This window comes from Aquarana catesbeiana, linkage group LG07 (assembly GCF_042186555.1).
Source record: "Aquarana catesbeiana isolate 2022-GZ linkage group LG07, ASM4218655v1, whole genome shotgun sequence".
Lineage (NCBI taxonomy): Eukaryota > Metazoa > Chordata > Amphibia > Anura > Ranidae > Aquarana > Aquarana catesbeiana.
In genome coordinates, this window is record NC_133330.1 from 111882700 (window position 1) to 111898155 (window position 15456).

Here is a 15456-nt window from a genome sequence, read left to right on the forward strand (position 1 = left end):
GCATCGAAAAATCCAGAGACACGGAATGCAAATCAGTTTTCATATGCAAATGTAACTTTTCTATAAGTAATCTATTTCAGGCTATCACACTACATCACTGCGTTTCTGGTGTGTTATGCACCTGCGAAAAAATAAAAGGATATGCGACTCAAACTGCACCAAATACGCTGGTTTTCGAGGGTGTGTTTTTCATTCATTTCAAAAAGGTGCGTTTTTTTTACTACATTAGACATGAACCAAAAATGCAGCATGCAGGACTTTTTTTTGGGGGGGGGGGGATTCTTAAAATAAACGAACAATATATTAGCACCAGTAGTCAGCACAGCTCCAAGCAGCACGATATAGACATCCATCACAAAACTTTCATCCACATGGGATATACAATAAAGCAATGTCTCTTAGTCATCTTCCAGGACGGCACACCTGAGAGATGAGAGGCTCCTCCCTACAGGAAACACAATCAATCGACAGCTGTTTTAAGTCCCCATCCTTCCTCTTGATCCTCAGTTTTTGATTGTGTTTCTCCCTAAGCACAGTGAAACCGTTTGTTTTTTTTTTCCAAATGACCCGAAGCCTGGGGCTGGTGGTCCCCCCCTGGGAGCCGGACCAAATGCCTGGGAAGGCCTACGGCCACATCACCCTGAAAACGAAAGAGGGCGCCGCCTGCCCGATCTCGTATGATCTCGGAGGCTAAGCAGGGTGGGCCAGGTTAGTATCTGATGGGCCTCTGGGTCTGGCCGGATATATTTATCCTTCCTGGGGGGTTCCCCTATCCTTTCCTCAGGGGGGGCAGCAGAAACTGGAAGAGCCCCCCTGAGAGCTGAAGGCCCCTGGGTACAGTGGTGTCCCCAGAACTTCAGGGGCCTTTTTCCTGTCTCCACCCCTTACCTGTCCGGGCGTCCATTCAGACAGGGGTGCTGGCTGTCAGTTCTTTCCAGGGCCCCGGACTCCTGGGCCCCTGGTAGCTCGCGTGGGCTGCTGGGGAAGGCGCCACCTGAACGACCCACGTTCTTACCCAGGAGGGAAGGCTGAGAGTCAGCAGGAGCAGGCGCCCACATCCTCCTCGAGGAGGCACCAGTTCACTACAGTGGATGTCTGCCTAAACCACCTCAGAATGGAATGAGGAACGTACGGCATTGCCCCCCCAGGTGTATATACTGACTGGCAGGACACAGCCTAACCTTGCAGCTCCCTACGGGGACAGCAGTTGGGGGGGCACTTTGGCGGCTATCCTCCTTGCGTGTGGACCATAAGGATGGAAAAGCAAGCCCGGTGGCTGTGGCAAAAGGGGAAGACGACGACAACAGTGAGTACTTTCCTTTACCTTGGGAATTTAGCTGCAAAATCCCCAATCCCAGTCAGATGGTTTCTGGGCATTTGAGATAATCTCCCCTGGGGTCTGGATTGAAATAGCCCAGAAGCTTCTGCTAAAAACACCAGCTACAGCTCCCTCTTACATCAGAGATGCTGTATGGTGGACAAGTGGTGCAGAGGAGCGAGTGTGCCTAAACCACCTCAGATGGGAAAGAGGTAGGTAAGGCATTTCTTCCCCTTCCCCCTGTATTTACTGAGTGGTACCGTGTAGGACCTGGGGTCTGCATAACAAAATAGCCCAGAAGCTGCTGCTAAAACCACCAGCCACAGCTCCCTCTTACAGCAGAGACACTGTGGTTATCACAACAGTAGGTTGCCAGCCTCTCCCTACATGTCCGGTTGTGGGACATTAGTAGGGATGAATAGAGCTAAGGGGGGGGACCTGGTAGATACAAAGAGTTCCTTACAGGCCAGGTATACCACTGAACAATTTATGGATTGTGCAATGGTTGAAGGATTCAGGAGTAAGCTCTCCTGGTCAGCAGGTGCACTAGGTTATATGGCCCTATTAGCCCAGCTACTAGGAATCTGAAGTCCTAAGCTCCAACCTCCCACTCCACCTTTACATTGTGGTTATATTATAGTGCCGGAGGTAAGAAAAAAACCTTTTTGTTGGTTTGGGCTGCAGTCAACTCAGTGACAGATCTAAAGGCGATTTACCATAAATCGCTTCCTATATCCTTTAATTAAGGATTTTCTGTGCAAACATATGCAAGAGCTAGATAGATACATGATTGCTTGTTTAAAGCCTGGAGGTGGCTATTTTCCTCCAGGCTAAATTGGTGACCACCTTTTCTAGAGGCTGTCCTAAATTGGTCTCTAGGGCTGGGCTCATTGAGACTTTAGTTTCTGATCAGCGTTTGCTCAGTCTACAGAGGTAAGGTAGGACAACAGCTACTATAGTAAGGTGTCTAACCATTTTAGGATTTGTTCCTTCACTGGGGGTGAAGTGTTAGTATCTACAGCCCAGGCTATGCCTAGGGATCAAATTGCTTTGTTTGGTTATTTCATAAAGGGATACACCATGACTCCTCCTTGGTTGCACACCAGTAGACCTCAGTAGTGAAGGTTTGTCCTTGCTGGGATGTTTTGTGGCACAGCAGAAATGCACATTGAGATATGTGACATTTCTGCTCATAAGGGGTATATTGCTGTACATCAGAAATGCACTGAACTGAAGCTTGTTTGTTGTCTTTTATATCCTAAAAGGTACTGCCTTATTTGGCTACAGATCAGAAAAATACAACAGGGAAGGTGGTCTGTGCTTTCTGGTCTTGTGACGCATGGCGCAAATGCACATCATTGAGTCTTGTGACATCTCTGCTCATATTTGTTATATTGCTGCACATCAGACATACTCAAAATTGAGTTCTGTGTGGGGTTTTTTGTGTCCTGTATTACTGCCTTATTGGTTGCTTATTAGAAAGGCAGTAGTGAAGATTGATGGTCCTGAATTGTTGGGAAATACAAATTGAACCTGTGCCAGGGGTAGTACTGGTACTGCCTTTGGTAATCGGTGCAGCCCCGCAAAGTGGCGTCGGGCTGACCGTGCTATTAACGGCAAAGGCTGCCGATTTTAGGCATGCGATTTGACATGTTGAGTCGCATGCCAAATCCCTTCAATATGGATGTGCTATCTCTATTCAGATTGTTATATTGTTGCACATCAGATATATACAAGATTGAAGGTTGTCTGTCCTTTTATGTCTTACATTTACTGCCTTATTGGCTGCATATCAGAAGGGACACAGCAGTGAGGTTGCTTGTCCTTTTCTGATTTGTTTTTGCTGCCTCAGCAGGGAGACACATTGAGGGTGGTGGCGTCTCTGCTCAGTATTGGTATATTGCTACACATCAGACATACACAAAGATTGAAGATTGTTTGTTTGTGTCCTATATGTTCTATATTTACTGCCTTATCGGCTGCATATCAGAAGGCACAGCAGTGAGCGGTGTCTTTTCTGTTCTCATTGTTCTACCTTGCTGCTTCTTAAGGATACACAGCAGGGGGTTGTTGGCTGCACGCCTCCAGGGAGATACAGCATTGGGGACCCCTCGCTTGTTCAACCTGAAAATTGCAAGTTACCTGCGACCTGTGTAATCTTGAGGTCTGTGGATCCAGAAAGCAGGGTCTGTTTGGTGGCGCTGCGACCTGGAGTTGCACAGACACGAATGGTTCCCATTGGAAGCCATGGTGTATGACTTTTCTCTTGCGTTTTTGTGGTTGCAGGTTGGGTCGCACAGGTGTGGGAGCCCTAAGTTTTATCTGTCCCTGGTTGAGGTTTTGCTACACAACAAGAATAGACATCATGGAGTTATTGCCTTACTTGGCAATACACCAGAAAAATCGCAGCTAGGAAGGCTGTCTGTTTTTATGTGGCTGCACAGCAGAAATACTCAACATTGAAGCTTGTTGGTGCTTTCTGTTTCAGATTCCCTTACCTTACTGCACTTCAGAAAAACACAATGCTGCAGGTTGCTTGGGTCCTTTCTGTGTTGGTTCTATGTGACTGCACTACAGAACTGCATAACAGAAAAGATATTGTCTTGTGTGACCATATTGATCTTATAACTGTATTTGGTGGTTCGTCAGAAATACGCAACATAGAAGTTTGGGTCTTTCTGTCTTATATTTATGGCCCTGTTTTGCTGTACATCAGTAAAACTCCACCGTAAACAGGACTCCGTCCTTTATGTGTATATATATCAGTTATGACCTAGCTAGCTGCACTTCAGAAACACGCAGCATTTAGGGTCGGTTCACACTGAGGCAGCACGACTTACAGCGCGACTGCCTCAGGCGACCCAGGACACAACTCAGCGGCGACTTGCGAAACGACTTCTGTATAGAAGTCAATGCAAGTTGCCCCCAAAGTCGTACAGGAACCTTTTTCTAAGTCGGAGCAACTTGCATCGCGCCGATTAGAACGGTTCCATTGCACAGAACAGGGCGCTACTTGTCAGGTGACTAGGTCGCCTGACAAGTCGTCCCAGTGTGAACCAAGGCTGAGGGTTTGCGTGTGTCTTAATGTTTTTACATATTGGCTGCACATCAGAAAACCAGACTGTGAGGACTGTTTGTCTACATTGAAGTTCAGATTTAGGTCTCTCCCATATTTGATATGTTGGTTTAGCTAGCCACACTCGGATACACATTATTGTCTATGCTTGTGTCCTTTCTGTCTAAATCTATTGTGCTGGGTCCACAATCTATGATCTTTTTAATTTGTGATATTAATAATGCATGGATCACCTTTTGTATTTCAGCCCTCTTTTCCGTGGAGGGGCCTGGAGTTCTGGCTGCAGACGTCACATGTCAGAAAGCCTCAGCCCCTTACATTCAGGAATGCTGGAACCATTTCCTAGGGTTGAAGCCCAGTAGGGTTATAGGACACTGGAGGAAGGCGATAAAGAATCGCCCTGCTTAGTAAGAACTTGGGAAGTTCTGTTCAGAGGAGTATTATGACCTGAAGATGAAGTATAAAGATGTATACCCGACCAAATAGGTTACGGCTCGGTGCATGGCCTTCATCTCACCCTTCTAGCAGAACTAGATGTAGCAGTATAAGTGTTATACTCCTGCTATGAACTTTATTCTCCTGAAGTAGGCAAAGCCATAGAGTGGGCATGCCTTAAACCCAGGGATCAAGCCTCGGTTAATCTATTACCCTTAAGTAGGCTTCCCTTTAGTCTTTGCTGATGTAAAGATAAAAATGAACAAAAAAGGTTGTCTGTTAGGGGCCCACCTTTTTTTGCAGTTTTAATTCCCTGAACAGGGTAGTGTTAAGACAGGCCCTCTTAGTGATTAATGTAGTGTCCTTGTCTTACAACACAGGTCTCTGATTAATCTTTAGGGGTTCTAAGTAGCACCTACAGGCACAATAGGCCATGGTTGTTAGATGTGTGAGACAGGCAACATTGCTAACCTACAAGTTTAACATGTTTTCTGATTCCATCTTTAAGAGCCCACTCCACCTAGATCCTGCATCCGAAGCGGAGAAGGCAGGGACATTGGTGGAGTAGACCTGCAGACCAGCCGCATGATCCAGCTAGAATACCTTCATCAAGCATAGGGAGTGGAGGTAAAACTCACTGCAGAACCAAGGTCCGCCAAGAGGGTCTTGCAGTGGTCCCACCCTAAGGTAGGCCTGAGGTACTTGATTATCCTCTCAGGTGTGCCGTCCTGGAAGATGACTAAGAGAAAATTGACAGTTACTTACCGGTAACTGTTTTTCTAGGATATCTTCCAGGACGGCAGGCCTACTTCCCGCCCGTTGGAGGAGGGAAAATGGTAGAACACTAGAAGGTGAGTACCTATGAGGAATGATTTCCCTTGTGAACCAGGTTCAGGAGTTACTTCTCTACAAACTGAGGATCAAGGGGAAGGGTGGGGACTTAAAACAGCTATCGATTGTGTTTCCTGTAGGGAGGAGCCTCTCATCTCTCAGGTGTGCCGTCCTGGAAGATATCCTAGAAAAACTGTTACCGGTAAGTAACTGTCAATTTTCATCCACATGGGATATACAATAAAGCAATGTCACAACAGTAATCAGTTCCTATACAACATAATTAGGCTTTGCAGGATGAGGGCAGCCATAACTTTAAAGCTGATGAAGTATCATCTCTGGAAGCACATGGAACATAGCCCAACCTCCGATATATATAATACGACAGCAGTGTTAATTTTTACATCAAATTTCGATTTAAAATTAGTTATAGTCTTTTGACTAAATGCCATTTTAGTTTTAGTCATGTTTTAGTCAACTAAAATCCCCAGTACATTTTAGTCGACTAAACGCTAATGGGTTTAGTTAAATTTGAATGCATTATTTTCTGACAAACATTATATACTCCTAATAAGATGTTTATTATTTATGGTATTAAGGTTTGAACATGCACTACAGACACAGATTTAGCCATTGTGATATATATTCAATTTAGTTTTAGTCATAGTCTTTTGACTAAAATGTCATTTAAGTTTTAATCATCTGAATGGTTTTAGTTTTAGTCATATTTTAGTTGACTAAAATAGTATTTAGTCAATGAATATATTTAAGTCTTAAAATTAAACACTGGAGGACAGACCTGTTAAACTTAAAATGGAGTTGTAAAGGCAGAAGTTTTTTATCTTAATGCATTCTATGCATTAAGATAAAATGCCTTCTGTGTGCAGAAGATCCCCCACAGCCCCCCTAATACTTACCTGAGGTCCCTCTCTGTCCAGCGATGTCCACAGTATCTCAGCCATCCGTGATTCTCCCTCCTGACTGGCCAAGACAGCAGTGGCGCCGTTGGCTATCGCTGCTGTCAAAGTCAGCTAGCCAATCAGGGGAAATGAGGGGCGGGGCTCAGTGTCTGAATGGACACAGGGAGCTGTGACTTGGCTCGGGGTACCTCCATAGCAAGCTGCTTGCTGTAAGGCACTGAACAGGAGGGAATGGCCAGGTGTACAGAAGGACCCGAGAAGAGGAGGATCCAGGCTGCTCTGTGCAAATCCACTGCAAAAGGGCAGGTAAGGATAACATTTTTTTTTCCCCCATAAAAACAACAAACACAAGACTTTACAACCACTTTAAACCATTTAGTCAGACATGGTGGACATATTCACCAAACCTCCCCAAACTATCCAGTGCTTAATCCAAAGAACTCCCCAAAAAGGATTATGGCGGGCAATGGTTTCAACGATGTAGACCTCCTCAGACTAGGCAACCTCCAGAATACTGTAAAAACACACACAAGAGGATGCAAATGCCTAGTGCATTGCCAACAAAACCATTTATTAACACACAATGTTAACGGGGTCAAATCACGGCTAATATACAGTAAAATACTGCATGCGTTCAATTCACTCCAAGTGTACAGACTCCCCTTATGGCAACTTTCCCTTCCAATGGACCCCTCAGGCAATTCAATATTTAGGCACCAAGATTCCATCTAATCTACCAACTTAACTTCCAGCCCCTTCTGGGTGTTTTTTCCTCAGACTTAAACAGATGTAAGAACTTGGTGGTTTCATGGTTTGGTAGATGCAACGTCTTAAAGATGAATATTATGCCAAGGTTGCTGTACCTCTTGCAAGCTCTGCCAGTCAGGATACCACAGACCTTCTTCCGCAAATTACGGACGATCTTCATTAATTATGTTTGGCAGGGTAAACCTGCGCGACTTAAAAGATCACTATTACAGCGACCTAAACCTAGAAGAGGGGTGGGCCTCCCGGACCCAGCCTTGTACTATACAGCTGTTAACATGAATAGAGTGGTGGATTGGTGCCGACACTTACCCCATAAGTTATGGGCCTGTCTAGAACGGGAAACAGTGCCATTTCCCCTCGAGGGTCTGCCCTGGAGCGGGTCTCGATTTTCCAGATTCTCCTCTCCACACCCACTTATTGAGCCCACCTTGCAGGAGCTTAATAGATATTTTAAGTTGGTGAGATTGCCCTGCTTTCCCTCTCCCTTAACGCCTATAATTGGTCACCTGGACTTTCTACCAGGTATCTCTGATAGAAACTTAAGGCTTCACCCAGACCAAAGTTTAGTAATAGCCTCCTCTTTTATTGGACCTTCTGGATGGAGTGATCCCTCAAGCATATACCCTAGCTCTGGTTCCTCCATCTTGGGCAGATGGAGGATTCTGCAACTTTCACATTTCCTCAGATCCCTCCCGGAAGCCATTGGTTTCCAGACAGCCGACGCCCTTTGAAGACTTATGCCTGGGAGATGAGCCCGTACGGAAATCCTTTTCAAGTTCCTATAACATTTTACTCGCACACATATCCCAACATGACCCCCCCCCCCCATCTTGGGAAGTGGGATAGGGATCTTAATGTCACGTTCACGGAAGATCAAAAGAATCGTATACTCCATTTCGCTCATAAGTCCTCCTTATGTAGCAAATATCAGGAAATCAGATACAAGAACCTGACACGCTGGATAGGACGCCCTCCGTACTAGCGTCCATATTCCCAGGTCACAGTCCTCTGTGTTGGAGATGTGGTACGCAAATTGGCACATTATTACACATTATCTTCTGGGAATGCCCAGTTCTGACCCTTTTCTGGAGACAAGTGTTACAGATTATTCATAAGCTTACTGATTTTGCTCTCCAAGATAATCCAGCAGCAATACTTCTTAATCTGACTCCCATGTCATGTAAGCGTTATCGAAAATCTCTTTTGAAACACCTATTGAATGTAGCCAGGGCGTGTGTCCCCAGCATGTGGAAGCAGCAAACCCCGACAGTGTCGTAATGGTTCGCTAGGGTTTGTAATATTCAGCGGATGGAACATCTTACAGCTGCTTTAGGGGAAAAGGAGGAAGAGCACAACACCCATTGGACACATTGGAACCTGTTCCGATTTTCAGACGAGTACAAGTCCTACATTTGAGTCGCTTGACTTAAGGTAATTTGGAGTCTAGGGTCATCGGCCTTGCCGGAACTTCACATCCCTCCACCCTCCTCTCTTACTTTCCTTCTATTGTCCCTCCTTTACTTCTTTTTTTTCCTCTCTTTTTTCCCCCTATTGACACCTTGGTGTCACCCACCCTCTTTTCTTATAAAAGGAAAAAATCCCCCTGGTTTGCGGTTATCTTTTAATAACATTCCTTCCTCCCTACTAATTTTACTCAATGGACTGCACATGTTTATTACAACTATGTTTTATGTTAGTTGGGAGGCTTCCTCTACGGTTCCAGTGAATCTGCAGAGTATAACTGTTGGAGTCTTTAGACCACAGTTTTATGTTTTAGACCCCTTTCACAATTGGGCGTTTTTCAGGCGTTTTAGCGCTAAAAAAAGCGCCTGTAAAGCACCTGAAAGAAGCCTCATCTGCAATCCCAACGTGAAAGCCTGAGTGCTTTCACACAGAGACCCCTTTCACACTGGGGCGTTTTTTAGGCGCTTTAGCGCTAAAAAAAGTGCCTGTAAAGCACCTGAAAGAAGCCTCATCTGCAATCCCAATGTGAAAGCCCGAGTGCTTTCACACTGGGGCGCTACACTGGGAGGGCATCAAAAAGAGTCCTGCAAGCAGCTTCTTTGCAGCGCTTTCATGTTTTTGCCACGGGCTGGGTGCGCCGATGGGCCGAGCCCTTTCAAACTGCCAGCGCCCGAAAAACGCCCCAGTGTGGAAAGGGTCTTAAGCGGCGCTTTACCAGCGTTTATCGGCCGCTGGCAGTGTGAAAGGGCTCGGGCTTTCACATTGGGATTGCAGATTAGGCTTCTTTCAGGCGCTATACAGGCCAGTGTAAAGCTAAAGCGCCTGAAAAACGCCCCAGTGTGAAATATAATAATTATAACGAGGTAATGGAACCAGGATTGTCTTCTCACTAATGTACAAAGTCCTGACTGAAAAGTTTCTATTATTATTCAATAATGGAATTGGTTGGTTGACATGTTTGATTTCTTATTCTTTTGTAAAAGCCACATTCCTTAAAAAAAAAAAAAAAAAAAAAAAAAAAAGAATTTAGTGTTAAATACCGAATGCGGTATTTGTTTGATTTAGCGGTAATTACTGCATTAGTTAAGGGTGGGTACTAAGGCCCCTTTCACACTGGGGCAGTTTGCAGGTGCTATTAATAGCGCCTGCAAACCGACCCGAAACAGCCGCTGCTGTCTCTCCAGTGTGAAAGCCCCGAGGGCTTTCACACTGGAACGGTGCACTAGCAGGACGGGAAAAAAAGTCATGCTAGGAGCATCTTCGGAGCGGTGTATACACTGCTCCTGCCCATTGAAATCAATGGGACAGCGCGGCTATACCGCCGGCAAAGCGGCCTCTAGCGGGGGGTAAAACTGCCCCGCTAGCGGGCGAATACCGACAGTAAAGCACCGCTAACAATAGCGGCACTTTACCGCCGACGCCGCCCCAGTGTCAAAGGGGCCTTAGGAGTGGGTCCGGAAGCCGGCCCCTGCGTCCTTAACCACTTGCCGACCGGCTCCTGTACATATACGTCAGCAGTTTAAAGATGTATATCTCTGTAACGGCAGCCGCTGCTGCCACAACCGAGGTATCCATCTTTTGAGCCGGCGGTCCTGTTTACGATAATGGTGGTCTCTGCGGCGAATTCACCGCGAGATCACCGTTATTGGCAGCGGGAGAGGGGCCACCCCCTCTCCCACCGCTCTCCACCGCTTACCGGAGCAGTCGGCAGCGGCGGAGGCGATTGGGACCTGTCCATGGCTGGGTATAGAGACGAGTGAGGCGAAGATGGCCCCCACCAGTCTCCATACTATAGTGGGGCGGAAGAGACGTCAAAACATCGCTTCCGCCCATACGTCTTAAAGGGCCATTTTTTCTGTTGTCATTTTTTCAAATGACAAATATTTTTTTTTAATTGTATTTAAGTCCAAATATGAGATTCCGGGGTTATATCTGAATGATGCCCGAGGCTATAGACATCATTCAGATACCGGCATTTTCAGCCGGCGATTCCGTACACCATAAGAATGATCATAGCGGCTGTTCCGCCGCTTGATCGTTCTTACGGGTGGCAAAAGGGGACGCCCCCCCCCCCCTCCCGCCCCCTCCGGTGCTTCTACCGACTCACCTCAGCGATCAGTGAGTCGGAGAGCGGATCCGCCGGCGCCAGATGTAGATCATAGATTTCCGGCGGACCAGATGGTCGCCGGAGTCTCTATGATCGTTCGGAGGCCAGGCGCGATGTTATGACGTCACGCCCAGCCTCTGCACTCAAAAAAATGGCGCCGCCTCGGCTGGGAAGCGGTGATCATTTTTTTTTTTTTTTTTAATTTTAATTTTAGGCTTCCCAGCCTAGAGGTGAGATGTGGGGTCTTATTGACCTCATAAATCACTGTAAAGAGGACCGATCATGTCATATTCCAATTACAAGGGATGTTTACATTCCTTGTAATAGGAATAAAAGTGATCAAAAACATTTTTTTTTTTTTAAAGTGTCAAAATAAAAAATTTTAAGTAAAATTAACAATAAAAAAAAAAAAAAAAATTTTAAAGCGCCCCTGTCCCCGTGAGCTCGTACGCAGAAGCGAATGCATATGTAAGTCCCGCCCACATATGAAAACGGTGTTCAAACCACACATGTGAGGTATCGCCGCGAACGTTGGAGCGAGAGCAATAATTTTGGCCCTAGACCTCCTCTGTAACTCAAAACATGTAACCAGTAAAAAATTTTAAAGCGTCGCCTATGGGGATTTTTAAGTACCAAAGTTTGGCGCCATTCCACGAGCATGTACAATTTTGAAGCGTGACATGTTAGGTATCTATTTACTCAGCATAACTTCATCTTTCACACTATGCAAAAAAATTTGGCTAACTTTGCTGTTTTGTTTTTTTTTTAAAGCATGAAACTGTTTATTTTTTTTTTTTTAAAACGCGTTTGAAAAATTGCTGTTTGGGGGTTCTATGTAATTTTATAGCAAAGAAATGATGATTTTTGACATGTAGGAGCGAAGTGTCAGAATTGGCCTGGATGCGAAGTGGTTAAAGGGGGCTTTCCAGATTCCGATTAGCCCCCTGCCCAGAGACCTCCACAACCACCAGGGGATGAGGCCCTTGTTCCCATTAAAATGGGGACAAGGTGCTTTGGGGTGGGGGGAGGCAGAGCTCCCCCCCATGTTGAGGGCATGTGGCCTGGTATTGTTCAGGGGGGGCAGGTAAGGGTCTAGTATGGATTTGGGGGGGGGGGACCCCTACGCTGTTTTTTAAAAAAATGTTGGCGTGTTTTTTCTTTTCATACGTTTTATCTGTCTGTCAAATGACAAGTTATCAGTTGTAAAGGACACAGCGGCAGGCTTCCCGGCCCGCTGCTTAGCAACCAGCTATGTGTCAAAAAAACAGCCTGGGGGACAAATACCGCACGCGATACCGCCAGCAAATCCCTGGTGGTAATATTTGCATGCTTTTTTACTCTGTGGTCCATTCGTGAATTGGACTTAAGCGCTTTTTATGCAATATTTACCACCCCCTTATACCCTGATACCCTTATAGCATGCAGTAAGCTTTAGTGAATTGACCCCATACTCCCAAAATTGGAATAAAATCAAGCTTATCAAGTGAACAGCTCCAGCAGGTGAGATGGGCATTTCATCTGATGCAACTTTCATCTGATGCAACACAGTGAAAAATATTTTGTGTTTTGGGGGACAGAACCCCTTCATCAGAGTTGGATTTTATTCCCATTTTGCAAGTATAACACTGTTGTGCGTTTTTGATAAATGGTTTTGTTGGTAAGGCACTAGGCGTTTGAGCCCTCTTGTGTACTTTTTTATAAGTAGCCTTATATAAAAAAGGTAGGGAGATGAACAAAATGAGTTTTGTTCATCAATGCTTTGCAGGCAGATGACGTAGCCACAGGTTTTTCCATGATAAATCTATTATTTTCCTGGCGTAGTTAAACAAGAAAAGTAGGGTATGTGTTACTTTCTTCTTAGGTGTTAAGGAATCCACCAAACCCAATAAACAGATTTGCAACAAAAATTGTTGGATGGCCACACAGTCCCTCAATATATAAATAAATTCAGCTTGTGGGACAGAACAGAACCAGCAGGTAGAGGACTGAGAGGGAAAGAACTTAGCAAATCTGGCACGCCCTATGAAGGATTTTATATTGAAGAGGATTTCTTGCCGACATGAGTCTAGTGAAGAAGGCATCCCACACATGTCATCCCGATCATCACCATCCATTTGAGGGAAGTCGACCAGGTATTTTTACATGACACCATGACCCCACTTGTGTCAGTAAACAGCAGTCTATAAAATTATAGAGAGTGCCTTTAGCAAGTCATCACGCAACAAAGCCTCCAAAACTCCAACCCTGACCACTATGCAGGACTTTTTGAAACACACAACTGACTGGTGTGAAGAGTTCCAAAGAATTTCATGGTCATGCATCTTTCTTCCGCTTTTGGCAATGAAAAAAAAAAATGGAAGAAAAATTGATCAGTGGAAAAGGGCCCTTAAAAGGAGTTGTAAAGTCTCAGTTTTTGACCTTAATGCATTATGGTGAAAAATTTTCTGTGCTGCCGCTGCCCCTCAGAGCCCCCCTTTTTCCTACCTGAACCCAATCATTCCAGCGACGAGCACAAGCCCAGCAGCTCCAGCCGCTGTCTCGGGTCCTCATTGGATAGACTGATAGCAGTAGGAACTACTGGCTCCTGCTGCTGTCAATCAAATCCAGCGACACAGGAGCCGGGTGGCAGGGCCAAGTCCTGCTGTCTGTGTCAATGGACGCAGCAGCAGGACTTGGGAGCGCACTTGCATGGGTGCCCCCATGGGAATCGGTTCTCTGTGGGGGCACTCGCCAAAGAGGAGGAGCCAGGATAGGGACTTTTTTTTTTTTAACGAACAAGAAACACCACACACAAACCTTTACAATCACTTTAAAAAGATCCACAGAATTAAAATTACATTCGATTGTATTGTGGAGTATGATATATTCAGTTATGTTCTTTCACTTTAGTACTGATGTTCAAATGTGTGGAATGCTATTGCTGACCTCTCCTGAAAATGCCAGCTACCTTGCTGTAAAAATAATCCAATGGTTTCAATACTTTAAGTCCCAGATCAGAAAAATTACACAGATCAGGAGTCTGACCTCACTCTTCAATGAGTATATTCTTGTTCCTGATTAATAAACCAAACGAAGACAGCCAGACATCTGGTTGTTTCAGAATGTGGTCAATAATGGCAGTATCTGTATGTCTCTCAGTATAGGTTTCTTTTAAAAGATAAATGCTGTAAATAGAACAATTTTATCTGCATGCAGAAATTATCCTAAAGTGGTTGCTGCAAAGGCCACCTCTCTACCGCAAGGTTATGAAAAAAAAAAAAAGGGGGAGGTGGATTCCCATTTCTCAAGTGCAGTTTTTAAAAAGGCACTGCAGAAATAAGGCGTAGGCCACAAGTGTGCCTGTCTGTGACTAAACTGTCAGAGAGTTCATATCAGGGACAAAAAAGGCACACAGCTGATCCGAGCAGCTCTGTGCCTTGTGAGCATTGTAGTGGCCAATCACAGCAACGTAAAAAGTACTACTGTTTATATTGGGGGGCCTGCCTCTTCCTCTTCTGCGATCCTGTACATAAACATGCTTCCACTGACAGATGACGAAAAGGTGACACCCAGCAGCATCCACCCCAATCAAACATTTAGCCTTGGTTCACACCAATACTTCAGCACGATTTTAAAGCCGCAGATCAGTGCGATTTGGACCTTCAATTTCATTGCAGCTTGAGACTTAATTTAACAGAAGTCAATGCAAGTCGCAATGAAATCACACAAAAAAAAAATACTAGTGCAGGAACCTTTCGAAGGTTCCGTTGCCGGCAGTAGGGTGTGACTTGTCATGGGATTTTAGACTGTCAAAGCGCATGACAAATCGCACCAACGTGAACCAGGGCTTAAAGGGTTAGTTCACTTTTACAGATAATCTGTAAGAGGAGAGCCAATACCAGAGCCCCTCCCCACTAGTCACTTAATCGGTCTGGGGATTTGGAATTCTCCTTTCCGTCCAGCGCTGCAAGGACAGACCAGACAGATTCTGATTAGAGATGCACCAAAATTTCTGCATCCAAAACATATCAGCCAAAAATTGCGCTTTTGGCATTTTGTAGATAGAGAAAAAAAGGTGCTCATAAGTGTGCCGAAAACACATGCAATTTTACCACGATTTCAATATGCTTATGGTATGTTTTTCATAGGTTATGTGAACGAAAAACCACATCAAAAAACATAACACGGGTGCATTATTGATGCGTCCTTACTGCGTTTTCGAAGCTTCTCAATGGGTAGGTGCATTTTTGATGCAGTTTTTATAACGGACCAAAAATGCAGCAAGCGCCACAATGGACCAGTCTGAAGACATGCATAGAATTTAAAAAGATGCATTTTTCTTGAGCTTTTCTTGCTCTAAAGGTGCCGATAATAAAGTTCATATTAAGAATTTGAAATATAATATATATATATATATTTTTTTTTTTTTTTTTTTTTATTTAGTCAAGTGCATCCTGAATTTTCAGTTTCGGCACCAAAATTTCTATTTGGTGCACCTCTAATTCAGATCTGTCAGGGCCATCCATGTGAGATTTTCTGTAAAGGTGAGCTAACACTT

At 44.9% G+C, this 15456-nt stretch overlaps 1 protein-coding gene across 4 annotated transcripts in view; it reads right to left on the reverse strand.

Annotated features, from left to right (window-relative positions):
- The window catches only part of ZC3H7B (zinc finger CCCH-type containing 7B), a 560902-nt gene that overhangs the window by 520547 nt on the left and 24899 nt on the right, over positions 1-15456 (reverse strand). The gene's annotated exons all lie outside the window — the stretch shown is intronic.